The sequence below is a fragment of the Triticum urartu genome, chromosome 1 (genome assembly GCF_003073215.2).
Source record: "Triticum urartu cultivar G1812 chromosome 1, Tu2.1, whole genome shotgun sequence".
Taxonomy (NCBI): Eukaryota; Viridiplantae; Streptophyta; class Magnoliopsida; order Poales; family Poaceae; genus Triticum; species Triticum urartu.
In genome coordinates this window covers 17,299,143-17,309,313 of record NC_053022.1, presented here as the reverse complement: position 1 = coordinate 17,309,313, position 10,171 = coordinate 17,299,143, and the positions used below count along the sequence as shown (strand labels likewise).

The following is a 10,171-nucleotide window of genomic DNA, read 5'->3' as shown; positions in this document are numbered from 1 at the left end:
ATTCCAAGAAGAAAATGAAAACTATGGATGCCACTATCATCGGAAAAACCTTGGACTCAACTATCTCGCTTAGAGAATTGCACCTCACCGCCTCAATGAGCGCATGGGAAGGTCCGACTTTTCTTACCATTGGCGTGTCTCCTCATATCCAGATGACCATTATCCAACAAAGAAGATCAAACAAACTATTTTGATGATGCTTTCAAGGAGGGCAAGACGCCCCACAAGCACCGTCAATGGTGGCGTAGACACTTGTTGAATCATAGTTTTGGCCCAAAGTGTTGTGTCATCTGCCAAATGAACCCCGGGGAGGAGGCTTAACAACAACTTGTGTCATATCTGATATTAGTAACACCCGGCGGCACATGATTTGTGACAACGGTCTCAATTACAACACAATCTCTTATCTAACTTTTGTCCATGTTAGGAGATATATTCTATGTCAATCACGTCTGAATCTGCACCACTCACTATCTCCTATATTATTATCTTTCGGTCCATGAAGCTTAGACAGTATGCACACTCTGACATTTCTTGATTATGGATGCAATCCTTGTGTCAAATATGTTAGAATAATTCGAGACACATTGTCGATCGTCCGAGGACCAAGCATTCATACGAGTCATGACACCGAGATTCGTTAATGAGGTTCACCGACATGGCTATATCCCCAGGCCATGACTACGGGCGCTCCTCCGTGACACCGCCACAATACCACACTCCGGCCGCCTGGGCGCTGGCACACGCCGCCGGCTCTCCCAACTTGTTTGTGCTATTATATTGGCATAGGTTACATCGTGTGTCTATCCTCTCATTATATAATAGGCCTATGATACAAGAGTCGTATTAGGACACTACACCATGTAATGTCTACACACTGTACGACTCCAACTCCAACAGTACCTACCTGGTAAAAAATATTCGACACAACTCTAACAAACTTCACCCTTGTGAATATTCTCCATCACCTTGGATTCATTCATGCGTCAAACCTTCATGTACATTGGACTTCAATTACGCCATGAGCACCACTGCTACTCCCAGACTCCATGTGACTCGACCTGCAACTGTAGTTCCCTCTGTTCTTCTTCATAGTCAACACTCAAGCATAATTAAGTTACTATTTACTCTTGTTTGCGCTCCAAACTTTTAGAGTATCGATTCAACGCCATCACACACCTCCCATAAAGTCATCATATTCGACAACACCGATGGATAGTCACGCTGGTAGCTTCTTCACTTATCTGTGTCAGAGTGAACAACTCACATATTTGGCGTCACATTTAAGAGTTAGTTGAACTCAATATCCTAGCTCTCCTTGAACGCATGTCTAAAACTTGAAGGAATTTCACTGTCACCATGTGCCTCCCCGAGTCAAATTCGCAATTGTCTTACTCTTTTTCCGGATAGTCTCTGACATGCATGCCCCACCACTATAGCACTCCACCTCCTTCTATACTTGTCATCCACACTTTGTCATGTGTACTGCCATATCTACTTTCATTTTCTCCTCAATCTCATCCGCGTGGCACCCCTTGCTCAGGTATCCCTCACTTAGACGTGCCCTGCCATATCCTAGTGGGACTTTTGCGTCCCTTGGTGGAAGGGGACATAGATCACACCCTTGACTCTGGATGCCCCGTTCCCCTTTATGATGGCTTCCCTTGTGTTCTGTACGTTCGTCGCCTTGGCTCGGCCCTGGTGTAGTTTCTTGTGTGTTTGACTACCCAAGTTGTCTTTCCATCCTCTCTTGGGTTCTTGAAGGCGGTAGTGTTGCAGCCGGCAAGGTGTGCTTTTGGCTTGTGCGAAGTGTTTGTTCTGACCATCCATGTTTTGCGAGGCCAGATCCTTGCCTAGCTCTCAGGAGAGCACCTCTTCTTACCGACGGTGCGGTGTCTACGAGCCATGACGAGAGTGTAGGGTCCCTCTTAGATAACCGAGAAGGAACGATCTTTGTCACCCAAGCCCGGTGGAGTCAGCTTGCTGGCGTTCTCCCTAGCGTTCGGAGACTCCTTTGGCTATCTGTTCTGCTTAGTGATTTAGGATCTTGAGAGTGGTGGGCGATAGTGATTTAGGATCTTGAGAGTGGTGGGCGATACACATGCTAGTTGTGCTTACAAGTATATTTCTTTTACTCATTCTGTCTTTGCGTTGTAAGCTACAATTCCAGCTCCATGTATTTTCTGGCCATTGCTATTTTTTGGCCTGATGTCATCCCTCGCCGGTTGATAACTTTGCTAATTCAAAGCTGGACTCTTCTTGGGTTGTCTTCTATACAAAATATATGTTTCCCTCCCATTATTTTCCTCGCATTGTCAAAGTGGAACTCAAATGGCATTAGTAAAAGGAAAGAGTAAAATGCAAATGCCGCATATCTCCACACCAAAAGCACATGATACGGAGACCCATGTCCTTCAGGACCCAAAAACGCACTCAGAAGGATATAGCTAGGCGGACCTGGATTTGTGGCACTCAGGTCTCAGGGCACCGAGTCCCTCGTGCGTGCATTTATTTTTTTCTTTGATTTACAATCTTTTATATCTTTTGAACGCAATGTCCAAATTAAGTTCTGTTTTCATTTTTGTGTTTCTCGTGATGAGGGCTTTCTAATAAGATCCATTTTGAATATGTTTTGAATTTTTTCAAAAATAAATGTTATGTTTCAACTGTTGTAACTTAGTACAGACGACTGATAAAATCATGATTTTTGTACCGATGACAAATAGAGAAATGCCTTAAATTTTTATCTATGAAACTTGGTAAGAGTAAGCGAGAAATCGCAAGTTCAGTTAGGAAATTGTAAGTTTCAACGATTGAAACATAAAACTTACTGTGCCCTCGTGCAAGATCCAATTACTCCGCGAATCGTGAAGCAATCAAGTGGGCAGGGCTTGGCAGATGCGTTCCTAGGCACCTGCGTGCTCCTATGAATTTCCGGTAACTCGGTAGTTAAATAATATTATAGTAAGTCCATGATTTTCTAGAGACTACACTAACATAGGTCCATAGTTTCTGCAGAGATAATATTATTATGCTTCCGGTAGCTCGGTAGTTAAATAATACTATAACAAGTCCATGATTTTCTAGAGACTACTGTATAATATGTCCATAGTTTTATGGAGAGATAATATTATCATCCTTCCGGTAAGTCGATAGTTAAATAATAGTTTATAGTACGTCCATGATTTTCTGGAGACTACACTATAATAAGTCCATAGATTTCTGGAGATGATGTGGTAGTCTTCTTCAAGCCTAATAACACTATAATAAGTCCATAGATTTCTGGAGCACATCTTTTTATCAAGTGTAAAAATGTCAAGGAGGGGTGGAGGGAGATGGCTATGGAGAAGGAACGTATAGAGCTTGAAGGGATAGCGTCTGTGCATGGGATGCTCAATTTTCTTTGGGGCCTAGATGTAAAAAAACGCCTGCATGTCCTCACCTTTTGGTGGCACTGGTGGTCTAACAGGAATAAATTACGAGGGGGACAAAAGCCACAGTCGGCTGTGGAGGTTGCACGGCGTACGAGGAGCGACATCTTGGAGTACATGGAGATCTTCTCTGCCGCTCCAAGGAAGGTTCCAGCAGACAAGTGGCGACCACCTGAGGAGACAGTTTACAAAATAAATGTCGACGGCTCCTTTGTGCCGGGGGAAGCACACGCTGGATGGGGCGCGGTGGTCAGGGATATTGATGGATCCGTTGGCTGTGCACGAGCAGGAAGACAGGAGCATGTCAATGATGCTTTTGCTGCCGAGATCTTTGCGATGGCTCATGCAATCAACATGGCGGCCGAACTAGGATTGGTGTGGGTGCAGTTTGAAACAGACTCACAACTTGTCTTTGAAGCCCTCGATGTGCGACGAGTTGACTCCTCTGCCTATGTTGCTGTCATTGAGGATATGAAGTACCAGCTAAAGCTATGGTTTCCTCGTTTTCTATTATCAGTGTGTAGACGCAATGCCAATTCTGTAGCTCATGAGTTGGTCTCTATTGGCCGTTTGTATGAACCATACCATTCTTCCGAATGGCTGTCGGATGTTCCAGCCAATGTGGCTGAGCGTGTTCTGGGTGATTTACCCAACACCGTTGATTAATAAAGTTATGCTTTCCCTCAAAAAAAAAATAACATTGAGACAGTTACTTGTGGAGCGATACTTTGACTTTTTGGCCAAGCTTCAGGTCTAGATCCGTGCAAATATCTTGGTCTACCTTTGACACTCAGGAAGCAGACTGCAGCTCAGTTACAAGTTTTGGTGGATCGCGTTGGGGACTGTCTGCCTCTCTCGAAGGCTGCTACTTTGCCGAAGAGCGGGCAGCTGCTGCTCATTCAATCGGTCCTTTGTGCGATTCTGATGAACTCCATGCTGGCCCGTGACTTACCAGCGAAGACTCTCGCCACCCTGGCTAAGATCTGTCGTGGTTTCCGGTGGTGTGGCAAGAAAGAGGCAAGAGGTGGCAACTGCTCCGTCGCCTGGGACACGGTATGTACGCCTAAATGGGCAGGTGGTCTGGGCATCCCTAACTTACATTGGCTAAACAAGGCTTTGCGGTCAAGATGGCCATGGTTGCAAAAGGCGGACAAAAACAGGTCGTGGGCTGAGTTCCACATCGATCCCAGTTCCGGCAGAGTCTTTGGAATTGGTACGGGCAGCTGCTCGCACCTCGGTGGGCAATGGCAAAGACACCCTTTTCTGGGAAGATAGGTGGATCAACGGATACCGACTGCAGGAGTTGGCGCCGACAGTGCACAGTCTAGTACCCGATTGGCTCAAAAAATCAAAGCTCATCTCGGCGGCACTGCAACATAACAGTTGGGCAGGTGACTTGGGTCCCAACTTAACACCCCAGGCCTTGGGGGAATTCTTTCGACTGTGGCCACTCATCACTACTTTCCAACTTTCCGAGGATATGAAGGACAGGCAATTTTCAACGAGATCTGCCTATGCGGCCAGGTTCATGGGGCGCACAGTTTCCCCAACGATGGCTTTCACTTGGAAATCTAGGGCACCTCTACAATGCCGCTTCTTGGCGTGGTTGGCCTTCAAAAATATAGGGTGTATAGTTTTTGGCATGAAAATTAAAGAACGCACGTGAAGGAAAAATTTCACAAGTATTGGGCGAGATTACACCTAACTAATTGACATGAGAAAATAGAGGAGCTTGCCTAATATAAGGAAATGTAATCAAATCCCTAAAAAAATTATCCAAACAAGTGGTGCAACGCAATACACCTTATATTTTGGATTTTTTCTCAAAAATCGATACACCTTATATGATATAAGGAACGGAGGGAGTATGATTTTAGAATACCTGAAAACATTATCTCTTATCGCGTACGTGGAAGTAAGCATTCAAGACCATATCAATTCGCCAGCTATACCTGTAGGTTGCTTGCTTGACCCAACTTAATGGATGCGTCCACGAAGAAGCTTTGCATGCAAGTCGTGTGGCACGTGTACCTTGCTACTAGAACGTACCATGGATGGAAAATGAAGCTGCTACCTACTCGTAATCTCTCTACTATATATACATCACTCGACCAATGTGCTATGCAAATCAAGTCTCACGCACAGCGCAATTTGCTAGCCTGTCAATCATCGAATATCATCGGCCGTACGTCCATCAGCTGGGAGAAGACCGTCCATTAATCGGTGAGTAGTAACTAGATGTGCAGCAATTAGTCTTGTTTAGTTTGTTGTTGAAATTCCTCACTGCATGCGTCAGTTAAGCTAGCTTTATTGATCGATCTTAACCAGTGCGACGACGATGAGCTCCTCGGACGACGTCGCCGGTGGGTGCAAGAAGACTTCGTGGCCGGAGGTGGTCGGGCTGACCATCAAGGAGGCCAAGGAGATCATCATCAAGGACAAGCCTGACGCCGACATCGTCGTCGTGCCGGTTGGTTCGGCGGTGACCGAAGACTTCAGGCCCAACCGCGTCCGCATCTTCGCCGGCACTGTCGCCGAGATCCCCCACGTTGGCTAGTTGGATTGCCTTTGCTTGCTGTGGCCGGCATAGATGCTGGCTCATAAATAAATCAATAATGGAGGAATAAAAATGTATGGAAGTCATATGTTTGATCATTCAGTAATCTACAGGTTTGTGTGAACTATGAAGTTCCGTCCATAGCTGATTGAGAAAAACTTATGTCTGTGCGTATTCTGCTTGGTTTGATCGTATTTTTTCGAGCAACCGAAGTTCACAACTCAATTTTAATCATCAATTCACCACCAAGGAACAATTCCTCCTAAAAAGGAAGGTGCGTGAACTACTAGGAACTGGAATGAATTTGAAAATATAAAATATGCAAGTAGCGAAAATTATGATTTACATTAAACAACACAGAGTAGTAACCACCATGGCAACGAAAAACATTTGGCGAAAAACTGATCTATGCAATCTAGCCCAAGCCCAATCGAAGCATATTTTGAATACTGAAAGCGATGTGCTTAGCCAAACGGAACATATATAGCAAACAAGTGAATGTGTGATTCACACCAATTCCTATCGCAAAGAACGCATGTGATGTGACTAGGGGTATTCCATACATGCAGCAGCTGCAGCTGGTTCCTCTCTCCTTCTGTTGTGTTTCCAACGCCGGAAAGGTGGAGGCAGGGACGAATCCAAGGGGGGACGAGGGGGGGGGACCCCCCCCCCCCCCCCTAACGATGTGATTTTTCCCTTAGGGCATGTACAATGGTGTTATCTTAGGTGCGCCACGTAGGATAAATAATGAGGTGGAGGAGAGAGAACTCATAAGAAAAGACTTGTCTTCTCTTATTTAAGAGAAGACAAGAGATGATCTCTTAGCACAATATGTCTCACCACATTTTTAGGAATAGCTAGTTATTAAAGATAAAGCTAAAAGATGACCCGTAGACATTCTTTTTTGTCATCTCTAAATTACATGCAAGACTTAAGATAAGACTGTCTTATCAACCACTGTACATGCCCTTAATCACGAGTACGCAACTGCTAATCTCCTATCTACAGTGAGTCCGTGACTACTCTCTCGCCCCCCTATTGGTGGTCTGTAACGCAAAGTAAAGCCCATTATTTATGGCAGATTTATAGCAGGCCAAAATCCAACAACAACTACTACACGTCTACATTAAGCCCACCATGAAAGACTAGGAAACCAGCAGCCCACGCACACACAGATAGTTTAGGTTTTGGCTTGCTGGTAGTACGTGCGCCGTCGCCGCCGAGGGCAGTTTCCTGATTCCAAATTTCCAATCGAGCGACCTCTTGGGTGACCAGATAGGGTTGGGCAGCGATCTACAGACCACTGGCGCTCGGATGCACGTAGGGCCGCATGCCCGCATGGTCTCCATGACCTATGAGGGACGACGAAGCAAGCAGGGAAGGTCAGTTTATTCTCCTCTAATTCTCTTTTTTTTAGAAACTCTCCTCTGTAATTCTGATTGTCTTAGTTAGTCCTTGGAAAATCTCCCAACATTAGATTAATTTATGCATTCAAGATGTTAAAAGTACAGTAATAGAAACTACAGTCATAGAAACTAATTAGAAAAATTCAGATTCGTCCATGTAGACATAAAGAGGAAGAGAACCAAATGTATTCATAAATTTTACAAGCTAATTGATTCAATCTCTCAATGTCCATGTGAACATGATGGTAAGGCAAATACAAACAATGTGGAGGCTAGTGAACAGAATGGCCCCAATAAATATTTATAGAAAAACAGTGCTAATAAATATGTCATTTGATCTTGTTGGTTGTTGAGAGGACTTCAAATTTTATTTATATTGCAAAGTAACGAAAATATTTTGACTATCTAGACCTACTATATCTATATTACCAGTCTTTCTAAACAATGATACTATGCTAGGTTACTATATCCTTTATGGTTTTGATGCTTCTAGACCTTCCCCTCCCCCCCCCCCCCCCCCCCCCCCCCCCCCCCCCCCCCCCCCCCCCTATCACCATTTTCTGGCTTCGTCCCTGGGTGGAGGGAACAGCGGTTTGGGTATTGAGCATGGATTTTGGGCAGTCTTAGCCCTAGTTAGGGTTTAGTCTAGATGTCTAATCAACGATAAGGAGGTGACGTCGTCACCTGCGCCAGGGAATAAGTCCTCCTGATCGTGATCTCGTTCTAGTGATGCTGATTAGCGCCAGTGGAAGGCATGTGGAGCTTTTCTCTTGGCCAAATCTGGTGCCCATTTGCAGGGCCGTCTCCAGGAATTCAGGGGCCCGGTGCGAAATGTGAAATGAGGCCCAAAATTTAGCAAAAAATTGTATTACTAATATAATTAGACATAGTTTCACTTAATATATCTCTTCAAATATGTGTTATTTCATAGAATAGTTGAAATATATATTATATAGTATGCTAAGAGTAAATGTAGTATTGAAACAATAAACTTCTCTTTTGTGAATTGTGACAAAATAGTAAACTGAGCACATGTTCTACCGAAAAGCATCTGTCTAGTACTCCCTCCGCCCCGAATTACTTGTTGTAAAAATAGATAAAAATAAATGTATCTAGAATTAAAATACTCTAGATACATTTATTTACGCGACAAATAATTCCGGACGGAAGGACTATTTCTTAAAAGGAAATGTTTAAATTCATTGACTCTATTCTCACAAAGAATTAGTGTTACAATAAGAAATTAGCTTACGGCTAGTGTGATAATCTTATTAATTTTGATTAAAATTAAGCGCATGCCGAATCCAGTAGCACTTTCGTAATAGTAGGCATTGCATTTGATACGGCAGGAAGACATCAAAAGAACCAGAAAGAGAATGATTGTAACAAAAATAATAGTAGCCTAACTAGTTTTTCTTTCATCTATTTTGATCCCTGGCGTATGGCTATGACTTACCATGTAAAATAAGAAACAAGCACTCTCGGCCATAGGGATTAGGCCCATTAGCGTAACTAGCCTGCCTTGTTTTTCTACTTGCTCTTTTACAAACAGGCCGGAAGGGGAGTGAATAAATCATTACTAGGCCAACGAAGGAGGGCCTATTGGTTGGGTATTAGCGCTAAATCATTACTAGGGCGACGGAGGGCCTGCTGCACGTTTCGCTTCTCGTGCAAGGTTGCTTCCGATTAAATCGGATCGAGCGAGCCATCCGAAAAAAGCAGCAAACCAGCGCATGAAACGTGGCTGTTACATCATTTTTCCTTCGATCAGGGCCCCTACGATTTCGGGGGCCCTGTGCGATCGCACCGCTCGCACAGCCTTGTGGACGGGCCTGCCCATTTGTTTTTGTGTTTCTTCTAGGTGTTATACGATAGCGTCATTCAATGGAGTGGACGGGCGATGCTTCATGTTTTGGTATTATGTCTGCCATGTTCCAAAAAGCACTGCCAAATTCGTTTTCGTTGGCAAGTTAGTGACGTTAGGCCGCCCTGTTCCTGTCTGGACGAGTTGGGGATGGTTGTTTGGCCCTATCGGTGTTTTCTTCTATGGGAAGATGTTTTGTTTTCTCCGTCATCGAGTGCAAAAGAAGACAGCGTCAATATATCCAAGTAACTATGTGTCATGCCAACCAATCTGTGGTTGGATTGTTAGAAGGACAGTGGTATTCTCAGCCCACCAGGGTTCAACTCCTGGTGCTCGCATTATTCCTGTATTTATTTCAGGATTTCTGACGATGCGCTCTCAATGGAAGGAGACGTTCCCGTCGACCACAAGACGTCTACGGTGACTTCGTAAATCTCAAGATGATATGCCAGCTCAGTCTCTCAAAGATGTTCATAGGGTGTGCGTGTGTGCATTCATAGAGATGAGTGTATGCGCGTATGTATGAGCGCTTGGGTCTGTATTATGTTAAAAAAGTAACTATGTGTCATTTGTACATGTGACACGGACCTAAGAATGAGGGTAAACCCAAGTTATAATACAGATCGGTTTTTAGTTAGGAATATCCTGTACATGTCGATATTATGTTCCCACGTATGTACCATTGACCCCTGAATTGCTCCATAGATGAAGGACATATCGTTTTATTAAGCATGGGCCATGCGTGACACACACGAAATTCATAATGTTATCCTCACCTAGTTGAATAGTACGTTATCCACAAACTACATCTGGACTTGTACTGTTGGTTCAATAGCACGTTATCCACCACGTACATAGCGGCTTGTATTGTCGGTAGAATAATATGTTATCCTCGTCGTGAGTTGAATAGTAT

At 44.1% G+C, this 10,171-nt stretch overlaps 1 long non-coding RNA gene across 1 annotated transcript; it reads left to right on the top strand.

Annotated features, from left to right (window-relative positions):
• The first annotated feature begins 5,429 nt into the window (after positions 1–5,429).
• LOC125540366 lies at positions 5,430–6,098 on the top strand. Its single transcript, XR_007297293.1, has 2 exons — positions 5,430–5,654; positions 5,760–6,098. It is a non-coding gene; the product is annotated as an uncharacterized LOC125540366 (long non-coding RNA).
• Positions 6,099–10,171: the final 4,073 nt, after the last annotated feature.